At 37.1% G+C, this 13,289-nt stretch overlaps 1 protein-coding gene and 2 long non-coding RNA genes across 3 annotated transcripts in view; 2 read left to right on the top strand and 1 right to left on the bottom strand.

Annotated features, from left to right (window-relative positions):
* LOC127373978 (uncharacterized) overlaps window positions 1–13,289 on the top strand; it is a 423,284-nt gene that overhangs the window by 352,591 nt on the left and 57,404 nt on the right. The gene's annotated exons all lie outside the window — the stretch shown is intronic.
* LOC127374105 (uncharacterized) overlaps window positions 1–13,289 on the bottom strand; it is a 34,098-nt gene that overhangs the window by 16,593 nt on the left and 4,216 nt on the right. The gene's annotated exons all lie outside the window — the stretch shown is intronic.
* On the top strand, window positions 8,090–11,693 carry LOC127374033 (uncharacterized). The gene is made up of 4 exons (XR_007886972.1): window positions 8,090–8,269; window positions 9,104–9,177; window positions 10,501–10,573; window positions 10,780–11,693. It is a non-coding gene; the product is annotated as an uncharacterized LOC127374033 (long non-coding RNA).

Here is a 13,289-nt window from a genome sequence, read left to right as displayed (position 1 = left end):
ATGGCGACAACACTGGAAAGTTCCCGTGGCAGATAACATGGACGAAGTCCGACGGCGACGAGCTCGATGTCCGGGCTGCAGACGCTCTTTCACACAGAGTGCCCGGCGTTACACCACCTGTTGTTTATGAGCACGGACAGTATCCCTCCTTTCTTCATGCCGGTCGCGGTGGTGTCCCTGTCGGCTCGAACCGTCTGGAAGCCGGGAATGGTGATGATGGAGTCCGGTATCTGCTCGATGATTGCAGGGATGTAGAGTTTAAAGCTCCTCTTCTTCATCCTCCGTTTAACCCCCGCTCTGCAGCCTCACCGTCTCCTCCTCAGCTCCTCCGGTATGGAGGCTCTCTCTCCGGTCAGGATGCTAGGGGGCCTCAGGGCGATCATCTGGTCGCGGGTGAAAACAATGCGACTCCCCGTCGCCATGGAGACCAGCGTAAACAAAAAATAAAAAGTGCTCAAAAACGCCAAAAAAGTATTTAGGCGACATGAACAAAGTAGTAAGAAAGTAAGAAAGTAAGAAAAGAGTTCAAAATAGCAGAAACACACTGAAAACACACTAAAACTACAACAATGAAAGGAGCTGCCATGACAGGCTATTTGTTGAATCTCTGTGATTTTATTTCATTTGTTGAATCTCTCTGATTTTATTTTGTTATTTGTTGAATCTCTCTGATTTTATTTTGTTGTGTGTTAAATCTCTCTGATTTTATTTATGTGTTGAATCTCTCTGATTTTAATTTATTATTTGTTGAATCTCTCTGATTTTATTTTATTTGTTGAATCTCTCTGATTTTATTTTGTTATTGTTTAATCTCTCTGATTTTATTTTATTTGTTGAATCTCTCTGATTTTATTTCATTTGTTGAATCTCTCTGATTTTATTTCATTTGTTGAATCTCTCTGATTTTATTTCATTTGTTGAATCTCTCTGATTTTATTTTGTTATTGTTTAATCTCTCTGATTTTATTTTATTTGTTGAATCTCTCTGATTTTATTTCATTTGTTGAATCTCTCTGATTTTATTTCATTTGTTGAATCTCTCTGATTTTATTTTGTTATTGTTTAATCTCTCTGATTTTATTTTATTTGTTGAATCTCTCTGATTTTATTTTATTTGTTGAATCTCTCTGATTTTATTTTATTTGTTGAATCTCTCTGATTTTATTTTATTTGTTGAATCTGATTTTATTTCATTTGTTGAATCTCTCTGATTTTATTTTATTTGTTGAATCTGATTTGATTTTATTTGTTGAATCTCTCTGATTTTATTTTATTTGTTGAATCTCTCTGCTTTTATTTGTTGAATCTCTCTGATTTTATTTTATTATTTGTTGAATCTCTCTGATTTTATTTTATTTGTGGAATCTCTCTGATTTTATTTTATGTGTTGAATCTCTCTGATTTTATTTTATTTGTTGAATTTGATTTTATATTATTATTTGTTGAATCTGATTTTATATTATTATGTGTTGAATCTCTCTGGTTTTATTTTATTTGTTGAATCTCTCTGGTTTTATTTTATTTGTTGAATCTCTCTGATTTTATTTTATTTGTTGAATCTCTCTGATTTTATTTTATTTGTTGAATCTCTCTGATTTTATTTTATTTGTTGAATCTGATTTTATATTATTATTTGTTGAATCTCTCTGCTTTTATTTTATTTGTTGAATCTCTCTGATTTTATTTTATTTGTTGAATCTCTCTGATTTTATTTTATTTGTTGAATCTCTCTGATTTTATTTTATTTGTTGAATCTGATTTTATATTATTATTTGTTGAATCTCTCTGCTTTTATTTTATTTGTTGAATCTCTCTGATTTTATTTTATGTGTTGAATCTGATTTTATTTTATTTGTTGAATCTCTCTGATTTTATTTTATTTGTTGAATCTGATTTTATTTTATTTGTTGAATCTGATTTTATTTCATTTGTTGAATCTCTCTGATTTTATTTTATTTGTTGAATCTGATTTTATTTCATTTGTTGAATCTCTCTGATTTTATTTCATTTGTTTAATCTCTCTGCTTTTATTTTGTTGTGTGTTTAATCTATCTGATTTTATTTTATTTGTTGAATCTCTCTGATTTTATTTTATTTGTTGAATCTGATTTGATTTTATTTGTTGAATCTCTCTGATTTTATTTTATTTGTTGAATCTCTCTGCTTTTATTTTTTGAATCTCTCTGATTTTATTTTATTATTTGTTGAATCTCTCTGATTTTATTTTATTTGTGGAATCTCTCTGATTTTATTTTATTTGTTGAATCTCTCTGATTTTATTTTATTTGTTGAATCTCTCTGATTTTATTTTATTTGTTGAATCTCTCTGATTTTATTTTATTTGTTGAATCTCTCTGATTTTATTTTATTTGTTGAATCTCTCTGATTTTATTTTATTTGTTGAATCTCCCTGATTTTATTTTATTTGTTGAATCTCTCTGATTTTATTTCATTTGTTGAATCTGATTTTATTTTATTTGTTGAATCTCTCTGCTTTTATTTTGTTATTTGTTGAATCTCTCTGATTTTATTTTATGTGTTGAATCTCTCTGATTTTATTTTATTTGTTGAATTTATCAGATTTTATATTATTATTTGTTGAATCTCTCTGCTTTTATTTTATTTGTTGAATCTGATTTTATTTTATTTGTTGAATCTCTCTGATTTTATTTTATTTGTTGAATCTCTCTGATTTTATTTTATTATTTGTTGAATCTCTCTGATTTTATTTTATTTGTTGAATCTGTCTCATTTTATTTCATTTGTTGAATCTGATTTTATTTTATTTGTTGAATCTCTCAGATTTTATTATTTGTTGAATCTGATTTTATTTTGTTTGTTGAATCTCTCTGATTTTATTTTATTATTTGTTGAATCTCTCTGATTTTATTTTATTTGTTGAATCTCTCTGATTTTATTTTATTTGTTGAATCTCTCTGATTTTATTTTATTTGTTGAATCTCTCTGATTTTATTTTATTTGTTGAATCTCTCTGATTTTATTTTATTTGTTGAATCTGATTTTATTTTATTTGTTGAATCTCTCTGATTTTATTTTATTTGTTGAATCTCTCTGATTTTATTTTATTTGTTGAATCTCTCTGATTTTATTTTGTTATTTGTTGAATCGCTCTGATTTTATTTTGTTATTTCCAATCCAATCCAATCCAACTTTATTTGTTAAGCACTTTAAAAACAACCAAAGTTGACCAAAGTGCTGTACAGGAGAATAAATATGACATCATAAATGTAAACAGTGATGGTGATGATGAAGACCACTCTGAGGAATACAGACAGTGATGGCGACAACACTGGAAAGTTCCCGTGGCAGATAACATGGACGAAGTCCGACGGCGACGAGCTCGATGTCCGGGCTGCAGACGCTCTTTCACACAGAGTGCCCGGCGTTACACCACCTGTTGTTTATGAGCACGGACAGTATCCCTCCTTTCTTCATGCCGGTCGCGGTGGTGTCCCTGACGGCTCGAACCGTCTGGAAGCCGGGAATGGTGATGATGGAGTCCGGTATCTGCTCGATGATTGCAGGGATGTAGAGTTTAAAGCTCCTCTTCTTCATCCTCCGTTTAACCCCCGCTCTGCAGCCTCACCGTCTCCTCCTCAGCTCCTCCGGTATGGAGGCTCTCTCTCCGGTCAGGATGCTAGGGGGCCTCAGGGCGATCATCTGGTCGCGGGTGAAAACAATGCGACTCCCCGTCGCCATGGAGACCAGCGTAAACAAAAAATAAAAAGTGCTCAAAAACGCCAAAAAAGTATTTAGGCGACATGAACAAAGTAGTAAGAAAGTAAGAAAGTAAGAAAAGAGTTCAAAATAGCAGAAACACACTGAAAACACACTAAAACTACAACAATGAAAGGAGCTGCCATGACAGGCTATTTGTTGAATCTCTGTGATTTTATTTCATTTGTTGAATCTCTCTGATTTTATTTTGTTATTTGTTGAATCTCTCTGATTTTATTTTGTTGTGTGTTAAATCTCTCTGATTTTATTTATGTGTTGAATCTCTCTGATTTTAATTTATTATTTGTTGAATCTCTCTGATTTTATTTTATTTGTTGAATCTCTCTGATTTTATTTTGTTATTGTTTAATCTCTCTGATTTTATTTTATTTGTTGAATCTCTCTGATTTTATTTCATTTGTTGAATCTCTCTGATTTTATTTCATTTGTTGAATCTCTCTGATTTTATTTCATTTGTTGAATCTCTCTGATTTTATTTTGTTATTGTTTAATCTCTCTGATTTTATTTTATTTGTTGAATCTCTCTGATTTTATTTCATTTGTTGAATCTCTCTGATTTTATTTCATTTGTTGAATCTCTCTGATTTTATTTTGTTATTGTTTAATCTCTCTGATTTTATTTTATTTGTTGAATCTCTCTGATTTTATTTTATTTGTTGAATCTCTCTGATTTTATTTTATTTGTTGAATCTCTCTGATTTTATTTTGTTATTTGTTGAATCTCTCTGATTTTATTTTGTTATTTGTTGAATCTCTCTGATTTTATTTTATTTGTTGAATCTGTCTGATTTTATTTCATTTGCTGAATCTCTCTGATTTTATTTTATTTGTTGAATCTCTCTGATTTTATTTCATTTGTTGAATCTCTCTGATTTTATTTTATTTGTTGAATCTGATTTTATTTTATTTGTTGAATCTCTGTGCTTTTATTTTGTTGTGTGTTGAACCTGGTTTTATTGTGAAAGTCCCGGCAGTGAAGGCTGTGTGCTCCAGCTTGACATCCGGTTCCAGCTGCAGCTGAGGAGCTGAGAGTGAAGCACATGCTGAACTGAGGTGAATGATTCTTCTATTGAACTTTCCTCTTTAAGTGAAGCGCTCGGCTCTTTTGGGAGAGTTGTTTTATTGTTTTATTGCTTCGGTGTTTTCTGTGTCTGTGTCGCATTTGAATGACGGACGTAGAGTCAGCGACAGGCAGCTAACGAGCTAATAGTTAGCAGCTAACATCAGCAAGCTCCTTTTCTGTCAGTGAGTCAACTGATTGACTGAGTGAGTTTCTGGAGATTTCATCTGATATTAAATGCATACACAGTAACAGTTAGAGAACAGCTGATGGACTTTAAATAGGGAACACAAGAACTGCAGGAAGTTTGTGGAAAAGCACAAATGTTGATGAATTTGGACTTTTGCTCCTATTTTAGGGAACTTTCTCTCCAAGCCAGTTTGTTCCCTAAAGATCTCTCATTTCATTTCATTGATAAAGTGATTTCCTATTGAATAAAGAAATAATCTGAAAACTTTCTAGCAGCTCTGTACAGACACAAGTTCTATTTTTAAAAGCATTCATTTCAAAAAAGCTCTTTAATATAGTAATTGTTGGAAGTGTTTCTAATCCTTTCTATTTCTAACAGCAAAGCTTTTTGTTGAAATGTCATATTGTGATATTGCATCCATTCTCTAATCGGCTGTATTGATTGTTGGGTTTAAACCTCCAGCTGGGAGACAAACTGGCTCTGATGTTGGATGTTATAGGATAAACACAGACACACATTCATTGTTCTGCTTCCATAAAAACCTTTTGAAACTCAGATTTGATCCATATGATGGTGTGTCCGTTTTCCTAAAATGAGACTTTTTAATACATTTCCTATCAGCAGATTGTTGCCCAAACACAACCCTGTGTGGCTGTAATGTGATCCATTGTCTGAGAGAGAGTGAGGGTTTATAGAGGTTGACGTATTTAAAGTCAACGCCATTTACAATGTGGAAATGTTGCTTTACACTGATGAACTGAATGGAAGCGCTGGTGCTCCTCACTCACTCAGGGCAGAGTCATGGTGGTGAAGAAGAAGACGGCCAGAGTGGAGGCCGTGGTTCTGGATGAGGACAAACTGCACCAGCTGATAGGTAACGTGGCCCAACTGCTGACGAGCAAACGCATTACGCTTCCTAAGTGATTAATAGCTGTGTGTGATGTTTCCCAGCGTCCCTCTCTGTGGGTGGAGGAGAGGATGGAGTCAGGCAGCTCGCTCAGACCCTGCAGTCCTGTTTGGAGCTGACGGAGCCCGTGCAGCAGATCCAGCTGGTTCAAAAGGTAAAAGGTTGTTTTATTGGATCTTCATGAATCACTTCTGTGTAAACTAATCAATCAATCACTTCTTATTTGAATAATAGCTTCATTGTTTGAAGAAATACCATCAGAATGAAGATCTGAATATCTTTGGGTTTGAGGACGTCACCTTATATAATGTATAATATGTATAGAAACTGCTGTTTCCTGCCCCACAACTTTAATAAATACAGTCATGAAGACCACAGAGACTGACCTGTGAGTGTTTCTTCTTCATCACTCCACTTTGTTGTTGCTGTTGCAGCTGTCCTCATTAACAAGGCCCGGACCCCCCACTGACACTGACTCCTAAACCCACCCTGTATATATGCATTACATTACATTACTGTTTTTTCCTACCTTGCACATTGTAAATGTCATTCTTGTACAGCTTTAGATCTCTCGGTCTTTATTTATATGTTTGGGATTCTTATGCACCGATGCACCAAGGCAAATTCCTCGTATGTGTAAAAACTTCTGATTCTGATTTAGAGACAGAAATCATACACCGTGGAGACATCACAGTGACATGAGGACAAGAACATGTTGTGTTAAACACAGGAACCCACAGGCAGAACACAAACTGAGTATGATGACCAAAGCAGGGCTTTATTGTAAAACTAGTTGGTGGCTGATGAGATGGTGAGGTGAAGCTCCGGTTGGCAGTGGTGAGTGGATAATGGCTGAGATCTAGGCAGAGTGGAGCGGAGGGTGGAGGCAGTGTGCAGAAGGAGCAGGCTGGCTGAAGAGCAGGTGATGATCCTCAGGCACAGAAAAAACAAGGTTAAGAACGCCAACACGAGGGAAAAAACACATCATGCATTTCACCTGACGGCCGAGAGAGTATCTACCAAACAGGCTGAAACAAGGATCTGGAGGGGCGCATGAAGAACCAGGGTTGATATATTGCAGCACTGATGAGTTGAAGGCTGGCAGGTTTGAGCAGTCAGACAGGTGAGCAGGTAGTCAAGTCCTCAGGCAACCAGTGAGAGTGAGACGAGTCCCACAGCCACAACACACAAACAGAGCAAGACACTAGAAACACTGACACTACTGGAGTATGGTACTGACCATAACAGAATATTAAAGAACAATGGAATAAAGGAGATACATTGAGGTTTTACAAGCTTTCTTGTTCTTAGAGTACAAACGTGTTTTTATGTTTAGTCAAAGACTAAAAATGAAGGTTTGTGATTGGAAGATTTATGAATATGTGTTTGTGCCAACAATAAAATAAAGTGAATAATCTGGAAGCCATTAGCTTCAGCAGAGGAATAATCAGTGAAAGCAAACATGTTGATAAGAAAGGGAACAATGATAATGAGAACATGAGAACTTTAAAGAACATGAGACTGCATGTGAGTACTGATATATAAGACTCTGTGTCCATAAAATACAACCATGAGCATAAAACCTCATCAAAGTTTGTACATTTGTTCCAGGATGACCAAAGATGATGAATTTAGTTTGTTCCAATCAAAGCCACTCTTTACACCTTGGAACTATTTTTACACAGATGCTGAATTTGATTCTGAAAGACTCTTGTTTGACATTTGAACACATTTTATCTTCACAGAAACAAAAGTTTTAAGACAACAAAGTTCAGTTTTAGACTAAAAGTTGAATATTTGTTCACACTTTAATATTTGAGTCATAAAAACACTTTCCCTTTAACTGTGCTTTCAAAAAGAAGAAGATTTGAAAAACAAGCAGCCACATTTGATTTGAGCCAATGTTTCTCAGTTATAGAAGTTTTCAAAGAATGATGTTTTAATGTTTTAATGTTTTTATGTGTTTAATATGTGTAGTCATTGGTGGGTTTTTCTTTCTTCTGTATGTCTCACCCTGTGTTACTGTTGTTGCTGCTGTGGCAAAATCAATTGCCCCACAGAAACAAATAAAGAACTTATACAGGCACTTGCTGAGTTAACATGAACTATGTGGTTTAGGAATAATGGCCGTCTAACAGGAAGACACATGATGAATGTTCCTCTATCTGAGGGGGAAGAGAAAGAGGAACAACAGTCAACCGGCGTGATACAGAGAGACTTTGTCATTTCTTAAAAACACTTGTTTTTTTTGTTTTGGACACAGAAAAGTATTTTTCAAAGGCAGATAACGACTGACTTTTCATCATTTTATTCCATTTTCCTTTTGGTGTACGAGGAATACAGCATCCTCCAGGTGAGTTAAGTAGTCCTCTCCAGGGCCTCTGTCTGCTGTATGTTGGTGGGCATCAGAAATGTTTGATATCTGTATATGTTCATTGTACAGAGGTCATATATGATGAGAACTGCCTTTCTGTATGTGTGATATCCTTTAAACTGGAGAGTGTCAGAGGTTAGAAGAGATCATAGAGAGTGGGATCAACACGTGAGTCCAAACCAAGCTGGAGGCCTTCTCCTCTGGGGTTGAACACAGAGATTGACCCCACGACACGGCAGGTTTAAAGCTCCCTGTGGTGGAGGGTCGGGCCTCTGACCCCAGTATGGGGACTGACCCTCAACCAGTAACCAGAGGCCTCAGGGACCAGTCCGTCCTCCTGTAGACTTGGATTAGAGGAACAGAGGATTGAGTCAGGACACCCTGGGGGGAGTAAGGAACTACAGCTGTTACACTATATTATATTCTATCATTAGATTATTATTACTGCTGTATTTGGCTGTTGTAGCTGCTCAGGTGGAGCTGATTTCAACTATTGAGGAAGGACTGTGACTAATTATTATTGTCATTAATCTAAAATATATGAAATGCCCGTTACAATCATCCAGAGCCCACAGTGACACAATGTTGTCTGACCAACAGTTCAAAGCTGAGAATAGTAAAAGTAGTAATACTACACTACAGAAATACTCCATTACAACTTAAAGTGCTGCATTAAAACAGTTCCTCACTTACAGAAGTATTATCAGCACAATGTAGTTGAAGCTCCCAGTCTCTCTCTGCAGACACTCACTCAGTCTTATCTCACTCCCATCCCCCACACCTTTCGTTGCCCTGACAACCGTGACGTCACAGCCACTCCCTGTCCACAGGTTACTTTCACTTTGTGAGCTCGTCGTGTCGCAGCTTCTTCTTCTGTCCATGTGAAGGTTAGTAAGAGACACTTTTCACTGTTTGACTCCTCAATGACTCTTTGTTCATCTTGTTAGTTTAGTTCAGTAGAAAGAGCAGAAAACTCTACTAACAGTCAACTGAGAACCAACATGGAGGAAGAGTTTCCTCCATCTTACTGTCAGTGTGTCACTGTTCAAAGTAATCAGAGTACTCACTGACAGTACTCAGAGTACTCACTGTATGATTTCTGTCTGTCTTTATGAGCTCACCTTATCAATGTAGTTGAAGTATGTAAAGTGAAAGTAGTCAGTGTACAGAATGGCCTCTGTCAGTGTTGTATTATTATATTAGTGGATGATTATTATTGATGCATTAACATGTAATCACTACTTTAATGTTGGAGTTGCTGCAGGTGGAGCCAATATGAACTACTTCAAATACTTTTGGCTGCTTGAATGTAAAATAATGAATTCTATTTTATAAACTGATCCCATGTTTGGAAAGTAAGCAGGAAGTAAAGCTGTCAGGTAAATGCAGCTCCATGAGGCCATCTAGTGGACTGATAGTAGAAGTAGAGCAGCTGATGGCAGCTTTCTGCTCTCATTCTTCCTCAACACTGACCAATGAGAACAAGCAGCATCTCCTCTGGCCAATAACAAACCACTATTGATCCATGTATTGATTAGTTTGCAATGTGTGACAGTGATGAGAAAAGGCCATCAGTAGTTCCCAGAGTTCACAGTCATGTTTTCTAACTGCTTCTTTAGTCTGAGCAACAGTCCAACAAGCCAAAGGGATTCAACTGACACTGAGAGGAAACAGAGAGAAGCAGCCAATCAGTGGAGAAGCAGCTGATAGTTTTACAGGAGAAATGATGTAAATCAGTGGTTCCCAACCTGAGGGTCGGGACCCCCACTAGTGGTCACCATAGCTTCATAGGGGGTCTGTAGGTCAGCCTATATCTCAGCATCTGGTTCACTTCTGTGAAGAAAAGTCAGTGTAAAGTAAACTGTCTAATAGATCAATGACCAAACATCAGGGAAGAGATAAGCATATTAAGTATTTATGATAAAAACAATGATAAAAGATACATAACACAGACAAACTGTATAAAAACTTCCAGAATTCATCAGAATCAACTTCAACTTCTTGCAGTTACTGAGTTCAATATTTGGGTTGATTGTACAGTTTTGGATATAATATGAAGTATGTATAAAATATGTCCCTCAGTCAGGGGGTCGTCAGTTTACTCAGTGATAGAAAAAGGTTGGGAACCACTGATGTAAAGGATGAATGAGTGATGATGAGTTCTCAGTGCTGATCAGTGATTGGACTGATGCTTTCAGCTCTGCTCTCAGTGTTTCCTCTACAGATGAAGGTAGAAAGTCTCTGGGAGCTGATGTGGATGTGAATTCAGCAGCAGCTGCCAAGGTAACAGGATTGATTTTGGATTATTGGACGAGCTGCCACTGCATGCTCTGACTGGATATAGTAGACTTGGAAAAAGAGCAACATTTCAACTGTTGAGGAGCTTTTCAAAGTCAGTCAAATAGAAGTGAAACAGCAATATGAAGTGTATTCCTCTAGTCTTCAACCAACCCCACAGACTAATGAGCATTGTGAATGTCATTTCTTAGATACTGCAGCTCAAAGTGCCAACAACATTTCTACTCTGCCATGGAAACTGTCAGATGAGTGGATTTAGTATTGAGCTGAATGAACCGTTTATATCAGCCAGTAGAGTCTTATTGTCCTATTGTGTGTTAGAAATATACAGTCTGCATCTCCAGCATTTACAGACTGACAGATGCTAACTTGCATATGTTGGTAAAATAGCAGAATAAGCATTAATAATCAGCTATATGGACAATATTTCAGTAATTGGCCCATTTGGACAATATAGGAGTAGTTTATTGGGGTTATTGAGGATGATGAATCCATTTCTGACATCTTTGGAACCAGAAAACCAGAAGTGGCAACATTTCATCTCCCAGTGGGCTGATTTTTGAGTATTTTGTTGTCAATTTTGAGATTATTTACATGCTTAATGCATAACCACAGCTGCAGAGACACAGGTCAATGAGAAAATGCTGCACAGAAAAAGAACACCGGCAGAAATTTGAATAAATATCTGAACATTCACACCAATGACTAAAAGCTTCCTAAAATGCACTGTCAATGTATTATGCATATAAATAACCTCAAAATCAATCAAAATCAGTGAACCTGGTCAGAAATAGATCCACCATCCTCAGAAACCCCCCAAACCACGACGTCAGTATCCAGATCAGCATCGGTCAGTTTCTAAATGCTGGGGACCCACACTGTATATTTCTAACATAAAACTTTAGTACTCAACATTTTGAGTTCATGTTGCTGCAAGTCGACTAATCCCTCCAATCAGAGCTGTGTGTGTTTGTCATGTGACTGAGAGGAATGATGGGAAATAATGTGTGATCTCTCCCAGCAGGTTGCTGTGTCTGTGTGAAGGTGTGGGCTCTGCTATGAATCAGTGTGAGGACAGAGAGGAGGGAGTCCCTCCCTCTAAAAGCACTCTGTGTGGGGAACATGACACAAGGACCAAAGCTCAGAGGTGAGATGAGGATCTCTAACTGTCCATGACTCTTCTCCATGTCACAAAGGCTTTGATTCTCCATTTGAAACAAAGACATTTATCTGAGCTAAAGTACGTAGTTGTCAGTATTCAAACAGGGCTGGACAATCTGATCTCAAATCAGTATCAGGAGAAACATTCAGCTTCATAATGAGAAATGTAACAGTAACATGTGTTTGAATCAATCAGAGCAGATTTCCTTCCTCATGTTGCTCACTGCTGATGTTTGTCCTGATTCATTCCAGTCTGACCAGTTCCACATTCTGCTCTTCTGGACTGGACTGGGAGCTGATTGCTCGCTGGTTAGATGTTGTAGCTGCTCTCACTTTAATTATATGGAATTCAGACAGTGTGTTGAAGTGTGTGACATCAGTAAATTGTGTTCAGTAACACGTCCATAATGTCAGTAATTGAAGACATTGTTCTTATTGTCCAGCCCTGTATTCAAACATTTTAAATTATACATCATTTCACAAAGTCTTTGATTCAGTGACAATGTTTCTGAATATGTGAGCTTTAATGAATTTCTTTCTATCAGGATCCATCAGAGACCAGACTGTCCTGAACCTGAACCCAGCTGTGTGTCCATGAAGAGTGATCGCTCTAATGATCGTCTTATAGACTTCAAAGATGGCCGCCACTCTGTTGATCAAAGGTGAGGATTTCAAACTGATGATAAAAACAAACTGATGTGTTTTTATCAGACTCTCAGTTGTGAGATCTCCAGTTTTTAAACCTTTACTGACTCAGATGAATCTCTCTGAGCACCAACACTCTTTCAGCAGCAGCTGCCTCACACTCACACAGTCAAACACATTCACACTGGGAGCTGCCCAGTACAACCAGTCTGATACAAGCAGACACTGAGCAGCTCCACTGGAGCAGCTGGAGGCTCTAGGTGCCTTGCTCCAGGGCACGTCAGCAGTGTACAGTGAGGGAGGGAGAGCTATATGGAGGGGTTGGTGAGAGCTGTTGGGACTGAACCAAACTGAACTGTTGATTCTCAGTGGGATCAGCAGGACTAGTAAACCTTTACCACTACAGGGAGTCATCAGATTCACTGTTCACATCCAAATATCACTTCATGGACCTTTACCTTGTGTTTGTCTCTGTGTGGACAGACATAATGTGAGCTCATTCTTCATGATTCCTCCACAGAGTGGACCAGGAGAGCTCAGAGGTTCCCAGTGGTCAGTCTGTCCAGCAGCATCAAACACACCTGGACTCCATATTTATGGTCTGTACATGGACAACAACTACTTTTACATCTATTGTGTTCACAATAATCTCCATGCTGCACTTTTAAACCAGTGTCCTGCAGTGGCGGCTGGTGAAAAATATTGTCGGTGGGGCTGTGCCATACTTTTTTGTTTCTGTAACCATCGCAATACAATTTAAAATAAACTGCAGGACACCAGTGCTCAGTGAAATAGTCAGTAGGGCTTGGTATCATTTAAAAATGTTCGATACCAGTACCCTTAACACGATACCGATACCAATTGAGTACTTCATTCCATACTTTTCTTTTAACTT

This window comes from Dicentrarchus labrax, unplaced genomic scaffold, assembly GCF_905237075.1.
Source record: "Dicentrarchus labrax unplaced genomic scaffold, dlabrax2021, whole genome shotgun sequence".
NCBI classification, from domain to species: domain Eukaryota; kingdom Metazoa; phylum Chordata; class Actinopteri; family Moronidae; genus Dicentrarchus; species Dicentrarchus labrax.
This window is presented reverse-complemented; position numbering and strand designations above follow the sequence as displayed.